The sequence below is a fragment of the Drosophila sulfurigaster genome, chromosome 3 (genome assembly GCF_023558435.1).
Source record: "Drosophila sulfurigaster albostrigata strain 15112-1811.04 chromosome 3, ASM2355843v2, whole genome shotgun sequence".
NCBI lineage: Eukaryota > Metazoa > Arthropoda > Insecta > Diptera > Drosophilidae > Drosophila > Drosophila sulfurigaster.
Genome location: NC_084883.1, coordinates 26,755,076 through 26,773,331, shown reverse-complemented (window position 1 = coordinate 26,773,331; position 18,256 = coordinate 26,755,076). Strand labels below are relative to the sequence as shown.

At 37.3% G+C, this 18,256-nt stretch overlaps 1 protein-coding gene across 3 annotated transcripts in view; it reads right to left on the bottom strand.

The window, feature by feature from the left end:
• The window catches only part of LOC133845112 (protocadherin-like wing polarity protein stan), a 63,344-nt gene extending 45,301 nt beyond the window's left edge, over nucleotides 1-18,043 (bottom strand). For 2 of the 3 annotated variants that reach the window (XR_009894695.1, XM_062279474.1), the window contains exons 1-2: nucleotides 17,236-18,043; nucleotides 13,794-13,849 (exon numbers count right to left, since the gene is read on the bottom strand). The gene's annotated coding sequence lies outside the window, so the exon portion shown is untranslated. The remainder of the gene's footprint in view (nucleotides 1-13,793; nucleotides 13,850-17,235) is intronic. The other variant, XM_062279473.1, reaches the window with a different exon arrangement.
• Nucleotides 18,044-18,256: the final 213 nt, after the last annotated feature.

Sequence of the window (18,256 nt, the reverse complement as noted above, 5' to 3'; positions counted from 1 at the left end):
TGTTTGGCCAGTTTCTTTGTCCCTCAACTCTCTCTCTCCCTCTTCCGTTCTCCCCAAGCACTTCGAAATGAATTCAATTGTAAATTTTTCAATTTTCCAAGACTCTTCCTTGTTTATTTTCCAGCAACAGCTGCCTCCCCCAATCGAGAGGGTCGCTTCCCTTCCCCCTCTCTCTCACTCTCTCTCTCTCGCTCTTTATCGTTCGAAGTGATTCATTGTTTGATAATTGCGTTCAATCTATTCAGCAATTGATTCCATAATGAAATGCTCAATGCAAAAATTTTGAAATATTTTCCAATGAAATTAATTAAAATGCAAATTAATTTGCAATTAAAAGGCAAGCACAAAATTTCTCTCTTTTATATTTTCGATCTCTCTTTTGACATCGTAAGCAGTTTTCCATTAAATCACATTGCATGTCTGTAGTTATATATCTGCACTATATATCGATATCAAAATGTAAATCAGCTCAACTTGTGCATAATTATTACAAACTCACACATTACTATTTGGCTTTGGGTTTTGCTTTTGCTTTTGCTTTTGTTTTTCAATTAATTAATGCTTATGATGTAAATCATCACTTCAATGGAAGTTCATTAAAATGATTTATTCCACAATTTTAATACGCTTCAATTGCCATAAGGGAAATGTTTATAATTTTCTGCAAAATTATTTATTTTCCATCTTTAATTGGCGTTTATTGCATTCATTACTTGTGTTTATATTTAGTTTCTGTTAAATATTGACTTATTGGCATTGAATCAAATGTCATGCTGACGTCCCACATTTACTATATTTAAATGGCCTTCATGCTCATTTGACTACGCGTTGCAGTTTATCTTTAAATCAATGATTAATAATTTAATGCTTAGCTTATGAATTTAATTATAGTTGTATAAATTGTTACAAACTCTTAAAGTTTGCATTTCAATCTGAATTTAATAAATTATTAAATTTATAATCTCACATTTAATACCAATTTATTTATATTGCAATGAATTTGATTTTCAATTTAAATGTAGTTTTACTAATTGTCATAAGCTTTTTTAATATTCAAACTTTCTTAACACCTTGTGAAATTTAAAATGTCTTATCTTGCTTTTAATATTTTTTTTATTTTACTTTTTTTTTACTTTTTAAATTTCTTTTAATATGGTGATTTTATTATCCTACACTTAATATCAAATTTTTTCATTTATTTGCATTGCTAATGAACTTAACTTATGTTTCCTTTCTAAAGACTTCAATTTATTTTATGAAATATTAAATTTTATACGAATTTCTTTTGTTTTGAGAAATCTTTTCTTATTTTTATTCATAAACTTATTTTAATATATCAACTTTCTTAACATTTTATTTAATTGTATATCCTATGAAATAAATCGTTTGTTATCCTACATTTGATACCAATTTTCTTAGTTTTGGTAGACGTTAATGTGATGAAATCTTTTCTTATTTTATTGTTTTAAAATTTCAACTTTCTTATCTCTTTTTTTCAGCTTAAGAGTTTATAAAACTCATCATTTATTATCCTGTATTTAATGCCAATTTCTTTGGAGTTTGAAAATGTTTTCTCATTTTTATTGCTTAGTATTTACACTTTGTTATCGTCGAATCTCGCATTATCCCTGCCATATCTTCCGATCTCTTTTGCAGCTGCTTCTCTTATTTGTTCGTCACATGATTTCGACTCACACTAATTCCCCACCTCTGGTTTTGTCTCATTCTTTCATGTGGTTTTCCTGCCACAATTCGCAATCACTAAGCTGATGAAATATCGAGATATGTACATCGAGATACATCTCATGGTATCCATGACCACATAAGTACGTGCAATGAGAGGGACGAAAGTATTTGTCAGATAAACAATGCAAATAATCATGCGAGTGCATGATGGGAATATATGTACATACATACATATGTATGAATGTTATGTGGAGGGAACCAAACAAAATGGCAATAATCGCATTACCGTTAGTCAAATCCACTTAAATGGAAATCAATCAGGGCCATTATCTAGCCGAGAACAACAACAATCTGGGCAATCAGCAAAGATTTATACATAACATATCGAAGAGTATATGAAAAAAAAAGCGTAGGCAAAGAGCAGCAAAAAGGTTGAAGCCAAAGTGAAAAAGCAGCTAACGACGAGGCCCCAAGTTCGAGTGCGAAATGGGAGTTGGGAGTTGTTGGGAGTCGCATATGTTGTTGGGATCAGTCAGCGCGATAGCAATCGACTGGCAGCAAGTGGTTGCAAGTCAAAGGTTAATCACCCCCAACACACACGCACACACATACACACACACACCTAAGAGGAAGAGAATTGTCAGACGGTGTAGAACATTGCTTCTAGCTCCCTGACTAAGGCTGAAGCCAAGAGTGCAGGTTTGCCCAACCCTCGAAGCTTTTTGCAAAATGGCGCACACACACACACACAGATATATGCACACTCATGTGTGTGTGTGCTAAGCACTCTGTGAATGCGCCCAAGTTCTCGATTTGACTCCAACTGAACTTTTGCGTGTTTCAATACCATAAATTCTGCATGCCTGTCTAAGCAGCAACAATAACACACACCGACCGAGGGTAGTCGAGGGGTTAAAGGGAAAACACTATGTATGTGTGTGTGTGCCAAAGAGTTTCAGTTAAACTTTGCGGCTTAGTAAAGCATAAAACATTTCCAATTGCATTATTGTTGCCAACTTTTTGCAACAAAGTTATACACATTTATTTAATTTTTAGTATTTGTTCTTTTTCCTTCTTTTGCTTTTTTTGGTTTTTTTTTTTTAAAGAGGAATTCAAATCCGCAGCCAAAATCTCTTAGATCCAATCAGCGAAAGTGCCGGAAACTCTTGAAGCAGCCAAACTGACAAATGACTGACAGCGTGCCGCGTGCAAAGCGATGAATCATCCCCTGATAGAATCATCATTAAAACAGCCCCCAACTCCAACTTCCAACGTCAACTTCTAACTCTTGCCCCAAGAGAGAAGGAGAGTGGAAATGAATGAAGTCCAAGTTCTAAGCGCATTTTAGCACACAATCAAAATACATACGAAATGAGTTGCTGATTATTTTTTCATTAGCACGCAAACAATTTCATATTATAATGGAGACTTTCGGGTTTGGGGTTGAGTTCTTGAGTCGTCGTTGGGTTGCGTGTTTCTTTTATTTTTTGGGGGTTTCTTCATAAAGAAAATGTCACAGTTCATTTTTATTTATTGGCATTAGTTTCTCTCTATCTGTGGGGTGGCGAATGATTCATTTGACTTTGTTTTTTTTTTGAGGGGGAAGTTCCAAAACATAAAAACGCCAAACAAAAAAAAAAAGCGAAAGCTGAAATGGAGAAAAAATGTAAAGCTAAGCTGAGTGCACACAACGTAAACATTTGTTTGTAGCCTGCCTGCCTTTGATGCAGTTTGTCAAAGGACTAACACACACACACACGCTTCCATTCACACACATAGAGAGTGAAGAAGAGGAAGAGAGCGAGAGAGAGAGTGCTATACACCCTCGCAGACCAAAAAGGCACAGCACCCCTTTTGCCTATTATATAATAGAATTTAAATGCAACTCTTGCGGCAAGCAAAGCCCAACACAAACTTCACTCTCCCTTCTCTCTCTCTCTCTGTCGCTCTTTTATTCGTTTGCTCTCTCTCTCTATTTCTGTTTTTGTGTATGTTTAGCGCAGCATAAGCGCGTCAACAGCAAGAACATCGTGTATTTGCCGGCATTTGCCACCCGAAAAAAAGGACGAGCTGCCGTCGAGCTTGCCGCATGCCGCATATTGATTTTTGTCAGGGTCGCATCAACCACCGTTGCGCCCCCCTGTGTGTGTCTGACTCTATGGAGGGTGGGAGGGTTGTTTTTCCAACACAGCATAACGGTAAATGCAATCTGCGTGTGGCACAAACACAATCACAACCCGTGACCAGCTGTTTTTCGCTTTATGTGTGTTTGTGGATTGCATGTGGACCGCTTGTGGATTGCAAACCAACGATCGCCTTTGCCATGCGATTGAGGTTGCTTATGATATGCAAATATTTGGTCACTCCAAATGAGGCACATACACACACTCCCCGCAAAACACACATACACACACACATACATAGTCACACACATAATCATAGAGTGTACGCATGCCAAATGAAACAACAACAACAACAAAAAGCCAACCATCGACATCGACAGCGTTTGGCAAATGGGGCTACAAGTGTTTTGCCGCAGACAGGCGACTGTCTGCTTCTGTTGTACACTTCTGTGTGTATTTATGTGTGTTTCTATGTGTGTATGTATGCGTCAAAAAGGAAACTCGGCAAATTACTACAAACAACACGGGAACAAAAAACACAAACCAGGCGTTCTGGCTGGCTTTGCTTGTCTTGCCTTGCCTGCATTACACATACATGAATGAACAAACAAAACAAGCAAAAATTGCAAAAAAAAAAAAAAAAGACTTTTTAATGAACGAATAAGATATACCTCGCATTAATAATGATTTAGTTTATGGTGCAAGTATTTAGTCTGATTTTACTAACAAACTGTTTGCCTGCGCTGCGTATACTTAATAAGCTCACGGAATATTAAATGCACTTAAATTTCCTCTACTAACTAGCCGAATTTAATGCACTGCGTATACTTAATATGTCTATACTATTAGTCAGTATAGTATAGATTGCCGACGTTATATTTACTATTACTTCTTATACGTAATGTGCCAAAGAACCACAAATAAACTGTGAAAGTGAACACCACTCTCAACAGTTATTCCGCCTCATGATAATTTTACTTTTATTACATTAAGGCATCACTAAATTTAAAAAAATAATACATTTTTGAAATACTTATGACAAAATTTGTTCCTTGTTTTATTTCGACAGCTGTACAGTCAAAATTGCCCACTTTCTATATGCTTTCTCGTTACAGGATATTAGAAAGCATTGGGCTGCAGCATTTAAAGGCTGCAGTCTCGACGGTCGCAGCGACTAAGCCCCAAAAGGGGAAGCCAAATGGAAGCCACGCCCCCTTAAAATGCACATTAAACACACCTTGCATGAGTCATGCGTCAGTCGGGCTGGGCTGCTGCTGTTGCTGTTGTTGTTGTTGTTGTTGCTGCTGCTGCCTGTCGCATTTTCAGTTCCATGCGCTCGCTCGACTTTATTATGGCCCAAAAGCAGCCTGGCAGGAAGGACAAGCTGAAGCAACCCTCTTAGCATATGTGTATGTGTGATTGTGTGTATGTATTTGTATTGGTGTTTGCTGCACGCAAGCCGGCTTCTGTCGTCCCTCTCGATGTCTGTACGTCTGGTGCCTGTGGCAGCGTCGTTTATGGCGCAAACTTGTTTAATATAATGAACAGTGCGGCAGAGCCTTGCAGCCAGTGGCAGTCAGAAGGCAGCAGGCAGCAGCCAGCAGCAGGCTGTAGTCTGTGGCAAGCAGCACGTGAGTCAGCCTAACTGAGAAAAACCAACCCCTGTGGGGTTGCACTAGGAAAACAACCACCAAACACAACCAACAACAAACGCCTAGAGCAGCCTGTCTGTCAGACTGTCTGTCTGTCTGTCTGCTGTCCTTTCATTCGACAGGCAACAAAAACTGCATAAGACTCTCTCAATTTGTCCGAACTTTAATCAATATTTGAGTGCTCAGTACGTATGTATGTTACATATGTTACGTTCTGTTTTAACTCATTAGCCAAGCACAAAACGAATTGCAAAATCTCATTCCCATTCATTAAATTGCAGAAAGTCGTCGGCTCAGTTGTCATGGCTTCTCTATATCGAATCGAATCGAGTCGTCTCCTCTAATCAAGTGGTTTAACTTTAGTAAATATTTCAGCAAACAAGCACGTTGCTTGAGTATGCAACACACACTCTATAATTTTTTATAAAGCACATTCCTCTTTACTTATCCAATCCAGCAATCGCATATATATTTCCGACAGAGTTCAAATGGGTTATAATTATTGTGCTCCGTTCGTCTAGTTCGTCTGATTATGTCTAGTCCATGTGGCGCCGACGCTTGTCTGCTTTATGGACATATCCTTTTGCCGTTCGTTGGTCAGTCGTCTGCATTTGACTGCAATGAGTTTTTTGCAGCTTTTGCTGAATTTTCAGCACAAATTTACATGAAAAGCAGCAAAGGAAATTGTCGGACAGAAAGGAAAGCATAATTGCCAGAGAGAGAGCACAATTTGAAAGGGAAATACAATTGACACGAGATATGAGATGACAAACAAAAAAAAAACTGAAAAAAAAGTGGAAAAACAAAACTGAAAAACAAACAGTTCAAAAGCAAAAAACGAAATGGAGCTGACAATTGTCAGGAGATTGTCATTAAAAGGATGCCAAGGCAGCTGCGGCAGAAGCAGCAAAAAAGAACGTGAATGAAAGGGCAAAAGTTGTGCCAAGGCAGCAGCAAGCAACAAGACACTACAATTTTCAAGTAATCTGTTAAATTATAAGTTTCAGCATAAAACTGACAAAACTTTGCGTGTCTCTTTTGCCAACTGAAGCACAGAGTTGAAGGCGCCTCAAAATACCCTGTAAACAGGCAGTTTCAAATGGAGTTGAGTTGATTTTGTTCTTGATTTCATTCTCCATTCATTCATTATTAAAATATTAGGCAAGTTTCTACAGCATATCTGCTCGTCTTGCATACCCAACTGCCTAACTTGTTTGTCTGTTTAAAGGTGCAATTGCAATCAAGTTAACTTTAATCTTCATTTTTACTTTTTTCATGAAATATCTGCCAAGTTTCTAGAGCATATCTTCTCGTCTTGCATACCCATCTACCTAACTTGTTTGTCTGTTTATAGCTGCAATCTCATCAAAAGTTTTCGTACCTCGCATTCCCAGCCGATTCGATTTTAATCTGCCCATCAAAAATCATCATCAACTTTAAGCCTGACAAATCGCATAGCCAAATACCAAAAAAAATGACAAAAACATTTTGTGTCGTCGGCAAAGGCCACAAAATGTCCCACTAAATCGCTCATAATTGTTAATGGCAATAAATTCCAGGCGCAAAAGGGACTAAACTCTATTTATCTCTCTCTGTCTGTCTGTCTATCTGTCAACTGCCGCGTGCCACTTGCCACTTGCCACATGCCACATGCCGCAGGCTTGCTTACTTTTTGCTGCTTATCGCAAGAAACAGACAATAAAATGCGAGTTGAATATTTAGATGAGCTTACATGCTCAACTTTTATCAACGAGTTAAACTTTGGCTAATCGCATGAAAGCAATAAACATTCGACTAGTGTGCGTGTGTGTGGGTGTGTGGGTGTTTTTATGTATATGTGTGTGTGAGATGCTGCATGCTTGGCAACACTCGCTCCGAATTCAATTCAATTTACCCAAATTGAAAATGTGGCGTCGACTGCATCGGCCGAACTTCCGTATTGATAGCAGCCGCAATACACAGCTACGTTCACACACACACACACACATACTCCTACTCACACACACAGTCACATAATTGTCAGTGTTGCCAACTGCGCGAAAAGCACGTTCGCTGACGGCTTAACAACTTATTTATGCTTAGCTATGCTACCCAACGCCATTGCTGATGTCGCTATTGCCTTTTTTACCCTATATTAAAAGAAGAAGCGGTTATAACGAACTTAGCTGAAGTCTATTTTACAATTTTTAAATTTGTTGATAATTAAATAATATAAAAACTGGCTTTGTAAATAAAAGTGTTCAAAAAAAGAGAAAAAAACAAGCAGAGACCAATTTGGTTGTTTTTACAAAATTAAACCAAATTAATGAAAAATGCATGAATATATTAAAGAATATATTAAAGAATTTAAGATTCAAAGTAAAGTTAGTTCACACCATATTTATTAATTTATATTATTTAGATAGTTCACTCTCAAAAATGGTCAAAAACCAACTTTTATATTTAATGACTCCAAAATTCAAAATATAAAATTTTCCTTTTCTTAATCAAATTAAAAAAAACAACATAAGAAATATAATGTACGATTTTTAAATACAATTTATAAATTTATTTTTTTATAATCCATTAAAAAACATGAAAAAATATGTGTTACTTTTTAATGTGTTGCGATATTTATAAATTTTATAATTAACGCTTTCAGATCCCTAAAAAAGGGGGAAAAATTATAAAATATCCATTTATTAAGTCAGAAATTTATTAATTTACGTCTTTGGATACTTCACTTTAAAAAATACTGAAAAATATACTATTATGCTTAAACTCTTTAACCTTATACATTTTAATTTACAACTTTTACTTCTTTCTTTTTTTTGCAGGGTATCTGCTAGTCGCATACAAATCTCTGTTGGCGCGTCCCTACTTGTTTGCACACGACGACCTTACATTTGGCTGCGACACGGCGTTGTCTGCCTGCGGATTCAGCACTGAGTAGGAGGCTGAAGGCTAAAGGTTGAAGGATGAGGCAGAGGCAGGGGCAGAGGCAGCTGCTGGTGGTTGAATTGAAGGTGGTGCTCTTGTTATTCCTGCTGCTGCTGCTGCTGTTGCTGATGGTGGTTGAGTGTTGATTCTTACGTTCGGCAATTTTTGTTGATTTTTCCCAGCCACATTGTGCGCGCTCGTCAAATATCATTTAAATTTAATTCCGCTTTTCAGGCGAGCACGCTGCTCTTGCCGCAATTTCAGTCGCGCTGAGTTGCGTCGCGTTGCGTTGAATTGAGTTCAGTTTGTTCAAGTTGTGTGGATCTATGGCTTTATCATATTCTAGGGCAGCTCAAATGAATTTATAATGAAGCGGACGTCAAGTTGTTGCTTTGATATTTTAGATATATGTATACATACACCAATTTCTATATATATACACAAAAGTGTCTGCTATATAAATCGTGGAGCATCGTTTCATCGAGCAACATTTTGTGGAATGCGCATAAAAAGCGAATAGCGCGCTGTTATCTAATAAAAATAAATTGCAATATGAAACTATTTTGCACAACACACAACTACACACATACAGCACACACACACACACACACTGAGACCAAACTGAAAGACGCAACCAAAAAGCGCGCTACACAAAACAATGGCAAAAGCCCAGCGCCCAAAGCAACAGCAGACAAAAATAGAGAAATACACACACGCACACACACTTACACACTCAGGATAAATGGCCAAGTAACATGAGCAGCCAACTTACAGCCACTATATGTCCTCTTTCCCTCCTCCTCCTCCTGCTCACTTGTGTTGTGTCTGCAGCATACAAATAGTTTGGCAATAAAGCGAACGCAGAGACTTTTATAGCTTGTGATATTCCAGTTTTGCCTGTTGTAACTGAAACCCTTACGTTGCCTTATTCCTTTCGCCGTATTAATGCGAAATCTATGTAAACAGTTCTACAAATGCGTGTCTATGTATGTGTGTGTGAGTCACACCTTCATGGCTAGGCAGCCGCAGCACTTTGATGTGCATTTCATGCGATAACGCTGACTGGCAGCCAAACAATCGGCATCATTATGATAATGACTTCAGGGGGCAGCAGACGAGTAGAGGAAGGAGAAGGGGAAGCTGAGAGGGCAGAGAGTCAGCACAGTTGGCGACAAAAGAAATAGGAATACCAATCGCAAATACGAAAGCGAGGCACATACAAAAATCATAGCATACTTTCGAGCGCAGAAAGCAAAAGCCACAAAACAGGAAGAAAAAAAACCTTCGATACGAATTGGGTCAACTGATAAGCGTGGCAGTTAGATAAATGCAAATGCTGATAAATTGCATGCAATTCATATGCCAAAAGAAGCGTGACTGACATGCAAAATTGTGATAAATTAGCCCACGCCTTGGGGGTGGACTTTTAATAATAAAGCGAGGGTTGTAAACTACAAAATAGTAAAATACAATACAAGCATGTTAGCTGCGAAGGGTTGCGACTCCAACTGACGTCAAAGTCTGATAAGCAGCTGAAGCAGCGGCTGCCAACTTGACGCCTGTCATGTCTGATAACCTGTCGAGCTCAGCTCTTGCTCTCTCTCTCAGTGTGTGAAGTGGGCGTGGCAGTGCACTCGATTGACTCATTAAGATGGCAAATTGCCTGGCATTGGGTCGGTCAACTTCATTAGGCCAATAAATAGTCGCAACAACAAGCTGTGCACTTTAATTATTAAATTTATACTCTAATTAAGCATAATTGCAGCTCTCTTTCTCCCCCTCTCCTCCTGCTCCTCGTCTCTTGCCTTGTCTATCTCTGTCTGCTTCTCTCTGTTTTATTTGTCTGGAATTGTAGTTTTAATCAAATGAATGCGAGGCGAGCATGTTGTGCGTTCAATTATGCAATCTGTTGCAAGTGTCGTTTGTTGCAGCTACGAAATTAAACAAGTGCCAACAAGTCAAACAGCTGCTGTTGCTCAACTAGCAGTTATTCTACAATTTGCATAAACACAAAATGCAACTAGTTGCTCTTTATTAAATTTCGGAAATACCTATTGAATTTTTAAATTAAAATCTTACCTCAGAAAAGTTAATTTAAAAGGTATAATTATTATTAAAACTTAAGCTTCTTATAATTGTTCTTATATTTGGATGTTTCAATTAAATTTTGGAAAAACTTCTGATGGAATATATTACATTTCAAAATACTTTCTTTAACAGAATAGTTCAGATAAAAACAAGTAAGAAAGCTGAGTTCGAGTTTATTCGACTTTGAGTCGAATCAATTTAGGAAATTCCTTTTCCTTTTTTTAAATTAATATCTTACATTAAAAATACTCTTAGAATAGTTAAATTAAAAACTAAAACTCTTTATATTGTTTCGTTTAGTTTAAACGCAAACAAAACTCGCTTTCGTCTCACTTTCAATTCCATTTAAAAATTGTCATAATAAAATATGACTTCTTCTAATCCCCTTCAAAAATGCAGCTGACATAATTTGTTTGATAAAAATTTAATATGTTCAATATGAGAGCATTCCCACTGCCAAGTTAATAATAAATTAAAGAATTTAATACAAAAAATAAAGCCATATGCAAATTGTATAGCTGCCAGACACACACACAAACGCAAATGTTGTATACGTTGTATGTTGTGTCTGTCTAATTAATGCAATTGAAGCAAATTGTGTTTGCGTTGAGCGAATAGCGAGGAGAGCAATCGAATCACTGGGCAGGCTGTCTGACTGTCTGACTGGTTGACTGCCTCATTAGCCAGAAGTGCCGCAAGCTGCCAGCTGCCTAATTGAATTAACATTAATGAGCAGCAGCTTAAACTATGGGGCAAACAGTTACTGCCATACTATAGTTTGTGCCGCATCTCGGATTGCATCTTTATTGCATTGAAATTGTTAACACTTGACTGCTGACACAGTTCTCGACACACACACACACACGCTCTCTCAGGTTAAAGCCCATGGCCAAAGCTAGGCTGGCCTGATCTGGTCTGCCACACATCCTGTTCGTGCACTGACAGCTCAATAAATTTCCGGAAAATAAAAGAAAAAAAAACAGTAGAGAGAGAAGTAAAAATGAAAACGAAGCTGTGACCCAGATAAAGGCAGCTCTAAAAGCCAAAAACATTTAGAATTTGCACTCGCACACGAATACATTTAGATATAGAAATATATGTATATATGTATAGCGACAGATACAGATACAGATATAAATGCTAGAGCTACGTGTTCAGGTGTTGAATTAGCGAACAGTTTCACATATCCCAAAGTGCTCGCCAATTAACCAATTTTACACTGACAGATACATGCTCTATAGCTCCTACTCCATAACACATAGCTAACTGACTGAGTGACCATCACATTCGTGTTGCATTGGTTCGTTGCAGTTGCCACACTTGCCACCGATACAGTTATTAGCGCTTACTCCATGCGTATGGCATACTAATCAGTTGAATGATTTATTCTAGAGAGAGAGAGAGAGAGCTGCCAAATTTCATTCGTTCAATTCGTTCTCTTGATTGCGGCGACTCTTTCAATTAGCGAGCCAATTAAACTTTACAATTACGAGTGCCCAAAAATGCTGCAACTCGACTCTAAATCAACATTTAATTGAGCTAAACTATAATCAGCACAAAAATGAAATACGTGCACTGTTATCCTAGCATTAACAAATAGCAATCAGTGCTGTTTGCTAAAGAGCTTGTAGTTGAAATTTAGCTGAAATAGTTTAAAATGATACCGCTTAAAATTGTTTACAGCGATGAAATTTACCATGAAATTCACAAGAATATCAAATGAAAAGCTAAATAAATTCAAAAAATCATTAAACTACATTTTGCTTGTGCATATTTTCAACATTTTCAAATGTATTACATTCTATAATTGGATATTGCAAGATTTCCATAATTAATTAACGAGAATAACCAGCAAGACCATTGATCGCCATAATTATGTCAACAATAGCTCAGTCTTTTGTTAATAATTTTATTAAACTAACAAAGAAAAAAAACACATATTCTGTGCTTTAGTATAGTAGCCTGAAATCATTCCCAGTTTCCGTTCTACTTTGCTGTGCAACACAAGAAAAAGCCGCTTAATTATTATATATTATGAACACAATTAATAATATATAACAATAAATACAATGTTGCCGCTATTGACAACTGAATTGCAGCTCATTGCAAATTAAGTGCACATTGATTAGCTATAAAAGAGAATACATAAATCCAAGTATATTAGTTGAATAATACACACTTCAGTTATTGAAAGATACACTTTTTTCATATTTCATTTAAAGTTAACTTTATTATGAAATATTAGCTATAAAACAGAACATATAAAACTAGCTTTTTCAGCTGAATTATTCACACTTTATCTATTGAAAGATACTCTTTTTTATACTTCATTTATAGTTAACTTTATTAGCTATAAAACAGAATATATAAATCGAACTAATTGAGCTGAATAATTCAAACTTTAGCTATTGAAAGATGTACGTTTTGACTTTATTAAAGTTTAATTTACTGTGCTTCACATGAATCTAACCATTTTAGTTGAATAACTCAGCTCTTAGTTATTGTAAAAGATGTGCTTATACTTCACTTAAGGTTAACTGAACTGTTCTACATAAATCTAACATTTTTAAGACTCGATTTATGAAAAGAAATACCTTTCAAACTTCCCCCATAATCAACTTTATAGTGCTGCATAAAGTTTGTCAATTAGTTCTACTATTTTATCCCATCAAAGAACCAACTAATAACAGATGTAGTCATTGATTAGCAATCTTCGTCCGCACCCAAAATCCCGCACGTGTTACTCTACGTCAGCCAAAAAGCAAAAAGCGGGTACAAATCAGAATTTGATGGTTCTCACAAACAAATTGAAGGCAATCTCGAATTTCTTATTGGAAATTCGTTTTATTTTTTGGAGGGAGAGCGAGAGCTACAAGCAGAGTTCATCAATCATATGCTAGTCGCCGCATGACATAACTGATCCAGCTGCGAGTTGGGCTGCCAAGAGCTGCTGCTGAGCTGCTGCCACAAACAATCAAATAACCAAAATAAAAAAATAACAAAAAATCAAAGATTGAGTAGTGTATAAGTTGGTATGCATCAATTAAGCTTTCATTCTAACATAACAATTTGGAGTTTGGCCCAAAATGAGAACCGGTTTTGGGTCGCATGTTATGAAAGACATTCAGAGCCAACGGCAGCCTACACAAATTACGACGAAGTATCTCAAAGATACACTCGTACTCGCAGAGAAACAGGGCTCACTCTGAAGTGTTTGCTTGGGTCAATTGACATCGATGTGGGCCGAGCAAATATCAAACTTTATTGTATACGATATCTGTATATATTGTATTTATAGGTATGTAAACATAAATATCAGACTTACCATTTATGCAGAGGCTGCCATGTGAATGGGCGAAACGTTGTCCTATTGGCCAACAGCTGTGTAAATAGAATGGAGAGAAGAGATATGAGAGAACAATAGGAAAAACCGGCTTAAACAAATGTATCTTGTATCTATAGAGTATACAATATCTAATTTAATAAATTTAACTTAACAAAGACCGTTGCTGATATTATGGGCTCACAGAATTGTGCATAAATCAGCGCGTGTCTGGCACGCAACGAGCCTAATCAGAGAGCCAACGACAACGACAACCAGAACGAGAACAACAACAACAACAACAGCAACAAAGCAAACTTTGTCGCATTTTAATGTTAATTAATGAGCAGTGAGTGTGCGTGTGTGTGTGAGCACAGAAACAAGTTATTAAAATGCGAATGAAAAAATGAAACCGGCCGGCTTGCGTTTTTCTTGACTGAGGTTAGTTAAGGTGAGTTGCCATTTCTCTGCCTCACACATTCACATAATGCGGCAAGTCATGTGGCAACCCTGCCTGGCTGTAAAATGTAACAAACAGCCTCAAACAACAACAAAAAAATGCTAACAGCCGATCAAACAACATTTTGACAGGCAACCTGAGAAACCGGAAAATGCTGCAGAAGCACTTAAAACAAGAGATGATCTAAGCAGAAATATTTCTGTGAACAAATAACCTTTAAGCAAGGATTTCCTGCACCTATTATTTATTATTATTTGTACTTATAATCTGCAAATATGTCTCTTTGAGATGCATACTTATTATCTGCAAATATGTATCTTTCAGATACATACTTATTATCCACAAATATATATATTTTGCTTGCAAAGAAAGCAACTAAAGGTAGTTGGATTATGAATCGTGCTTGTTACATTTTTGGTTTGCTGTTGCATTTTAAACTTTTTAGCATAGTTTGCTTGCTTTTCAACTGCTTACTCCCACTTTTACAGGGTCGAACAAAATAAAAAAGAGAGCTGAGAGCACAGGAAATCTTAAAGTTCGTCTGCCAAATTGTGGCTGGTGCCAGGTGAAAACCGGCTTAGGCGACAGGTTGCCGCTGCAATTTACAATAAGTATTTGCCACATAACACTGCGTCCAAGCAGTTGCCGTTGTTGCTGTTGTTGTTGCAGGGGCAGGTTATGACCAGGATAGCTGGCAAGGCGACAGCTGCAACTTGAGCAGCAGCAACTCATTTTGGTGGCCAACTACGCACAGAAACGTTGCTCCCGGCCAACATGTTATGGCAAGAGAGAGAGAAAGAGAGACCACAAGAGAAAGAGATTCAGAGAGAGAGAGAGAGAGAGAGGAGGCCACAACAAGTAGCAAACAGCATTAGGGAAGCTACAAAAGAAACAAAAAAAACCCGTTTTACAACAAATTTGCTGCTGCTACTTGCAGTCCAAGCCAGCAGCAACAACAACTACAACAACTTGCCACAAAACTCCAAGCCGCAGCAACTCCAGTCGGAGACTCTCACAAGCCAGAAACTGGACTTGCCTTCTGATTGGCGCGACATTCCAACTAGAAGAAAAATACACAGACTGAAGAACAAGAAGCAGAGAAACAAGAAAGAAGAAGACACAGAAGAAACTGTCGAAGAAGAGGAAGAGCAGGAGTTGGTATCTGGCAGTTTGAAGCAATTATGTTTTATGATTGCATGTGGCCCCAAAAAAATAAAAAAAAATGAAATGAAGTGAAGTGAAATAAAATGAAATGAAATGAGCAGCTTCTGCAGCTCAGCTTCAACTAACTAAAACGCTCTGTGAATAATGTATCTGACAGATACAAGCTACAAGCGGCGCTGAAATATTTATGCAGATAGCGTGTAAATGCCGCAATTGCGCTCAACACTTGCCACTAAACGCCAAAAACGCAGCCAAAAACACACACACACACACACACAATGAGCTATGGCGCTCACTGTGAGATACATTTGTATCTTGTAGGGATACATTGGATTTATTTTGCTTTGTCTTTTCATTTCGAGTCTTTTTGTTTCTTCGTCTTCTGTCTTCCTCTTTACACTCTCTCACACACATGTGCTGTTGTTGTCTGTGTCTGTTGTTGTTTTCCACACGTTTTAATGTGACTTTTATTGTGTTGCCTGCTTTGTTGTCTCATTTCGTATTCAAGTTTGTCTGTTTGCCTTCGCTTTGAACCTGGCGAACTGAACTTTAGCTAACCCAAAGTGTAAATACAACCAGCAAAGATACAATTCTCAGTTCTTAGTTTTTTTTTCCCTCGACTTTTTTTCTTATGTTTATTTCTTTTTTTTCTCTCTTAAATGTTTCTTAAGTTTAGGCCACAACTAATTGGCCTCTGCGTCTTTTGGCTTTAGCATTAGCTTCGGCTTCAACTTTTATGTGTTTAGGATTAGTTGTCAAATTTAATTAGAGCCTCTCGAAGCCCTATCGAAGCAACAGTTAGCTTAACCGACCAAATCTAGACCAAAGCACCAAGTGTTTACACTGAAGAAAGACACAAAACTTGCACGATTTAACTAAGAAAAACTGTTAAAGGTGACTTGAAAGACAGAAATACGAAGAACTTAATCTGCTCTGGTAGAAATTGTCTCTGTCATTAGCTAATCTATTTATATATTTTTACAAATATGTTTTACAAGTATTCTAATAATACTGAGAATTCAATCTGTTGACCAATTATTGATAATATTCACCAAACTGTTGAATCATTGCTTGACATTAAGATTGGCAATCTGATTGGAAGGTGAGATTATCACTGCTAACATATATATGAATATATTTATTTGAATCTTTAAAGTATTTAAAAGTTTACTAATAACAATCAGAGTAGGAACAAAAATGGATGCTAAGGAAATATCTTTTAAATCATATTTAACTTTTTTCAATATTAAAAAAATAGAATAATTCCATTTAAAGATACATGTTTGTCATAATTATGATTTTATTTCTTATAAGAAGCTAAGGAAAGGGTAAACTACAAAAACTTTAACCAATACATAACAGAATAATGTCAAATGTCAGCTGGAATGAATTTTTGACATTATAAATTACAATCTAGTAGAAAAGTTGTGCGGTTTCTCTATCAACCCCCAAAAGTAGCGAGTGCTGCACCGCTTCCTTTGTCAGCCACACTTTCAGCCGTCAACTGAAACTGTTGCAATTCTGTGGCATAATAAAACTGTCAGAATTTCTAGTTTGTGCTCCACATACAATATGCGTTCCCAATTTGAGTCTGAACTCTGTTTGTTTTTCTAGGCCAAAATGTGCAGCATCCGAAATTATTAACAATAATCGTTGTTGTTGTTGTTGAGCAACAAAATGTCATGTGCCGGCGTCGAGCCTGCAACAACATGGCGCCCACAACCACAAACTCAGACACACACACACCCACACCAACACAAACACGTTGAGGGAGAGAGACACACACAAACATACACAGACAGGTTAATGGTGGAAACTTACGAGCTTTTGTTTGCTTTTGTTTGTATTTTAACGCGCGCCGCTGTGAATAATCCGCTTTAGAGATCAACAACGACAATAAGAAGAAGAACTACAATAACTATAGGTTGCTGCCATAAAAACTGTGCAAACTGCGAAACATTTTTCATATTATATTTATGATTTTTATGGCATTTAAATTGCGGCGAACACAGCACAAATATTTACGTACATATGTGTATATGTATTTGTATGTATGATTATAATTTTGTAATATTTCTCTCTTTTCTCTTATTCGTTTCACTTTGCACTTTTAATTTCTCGCTGTAAATGAACACACAACAAATATTTTGCATTTAAGCCGCTGCAATTATTTTGACATTTTCCAATCATTTCTCTTTTTTGTTGCGTTTTTGCCAAGCCGAAAAGCCAACGCACTTTTCCAACTTGATTTTTAACGTTCGCCACACAAAGCAAAGTCGTAAAAGCCAAACGCAAAAGCAAAAAAAAAAGACAAACACAAAGACATAGGCAAAAACGTGCAATTATTTGCAGGCTGCGACGCGACGCAGCAGCGCGCTAAAATTCACAGCGTCGCCGACACTGAAACCGGTAATTTGAACGTCGGCGTCGCTGCTCTTTTTTCTCTCCTGTCGCTCTGCCACTGACCAAGAAATGCTACTGCCTGCTGCTGCGTCTGCTGTTGTCGTTGTGTTTGCTTTGCATTTGCAATAGGTTTTTGCTTTTGTTTTCGTTTTCTGCCTTTGCTAAGAGCGCGCGCACGCGTACCGTATGCAGTCGATAGGGGGCGCTTTTTGTTATGCGCTCGCACATCCGAACGGCTCGAAGTCACAACGTAAACTAACGAGACGTAAGACAGCTGCTGAAGACAACCACCACAAAACACGCACCATGGTGAGTATGGCATATGGTGAAAACGTAACGTTAAATGTTGCAGCAACGTAAGCGAAGTACTCTTAAGCAGCAGCGCTCTCACAGCTCAGCAGGCTGTGTTTATTGTTTACAATTGTTTTTGAATGGCTAT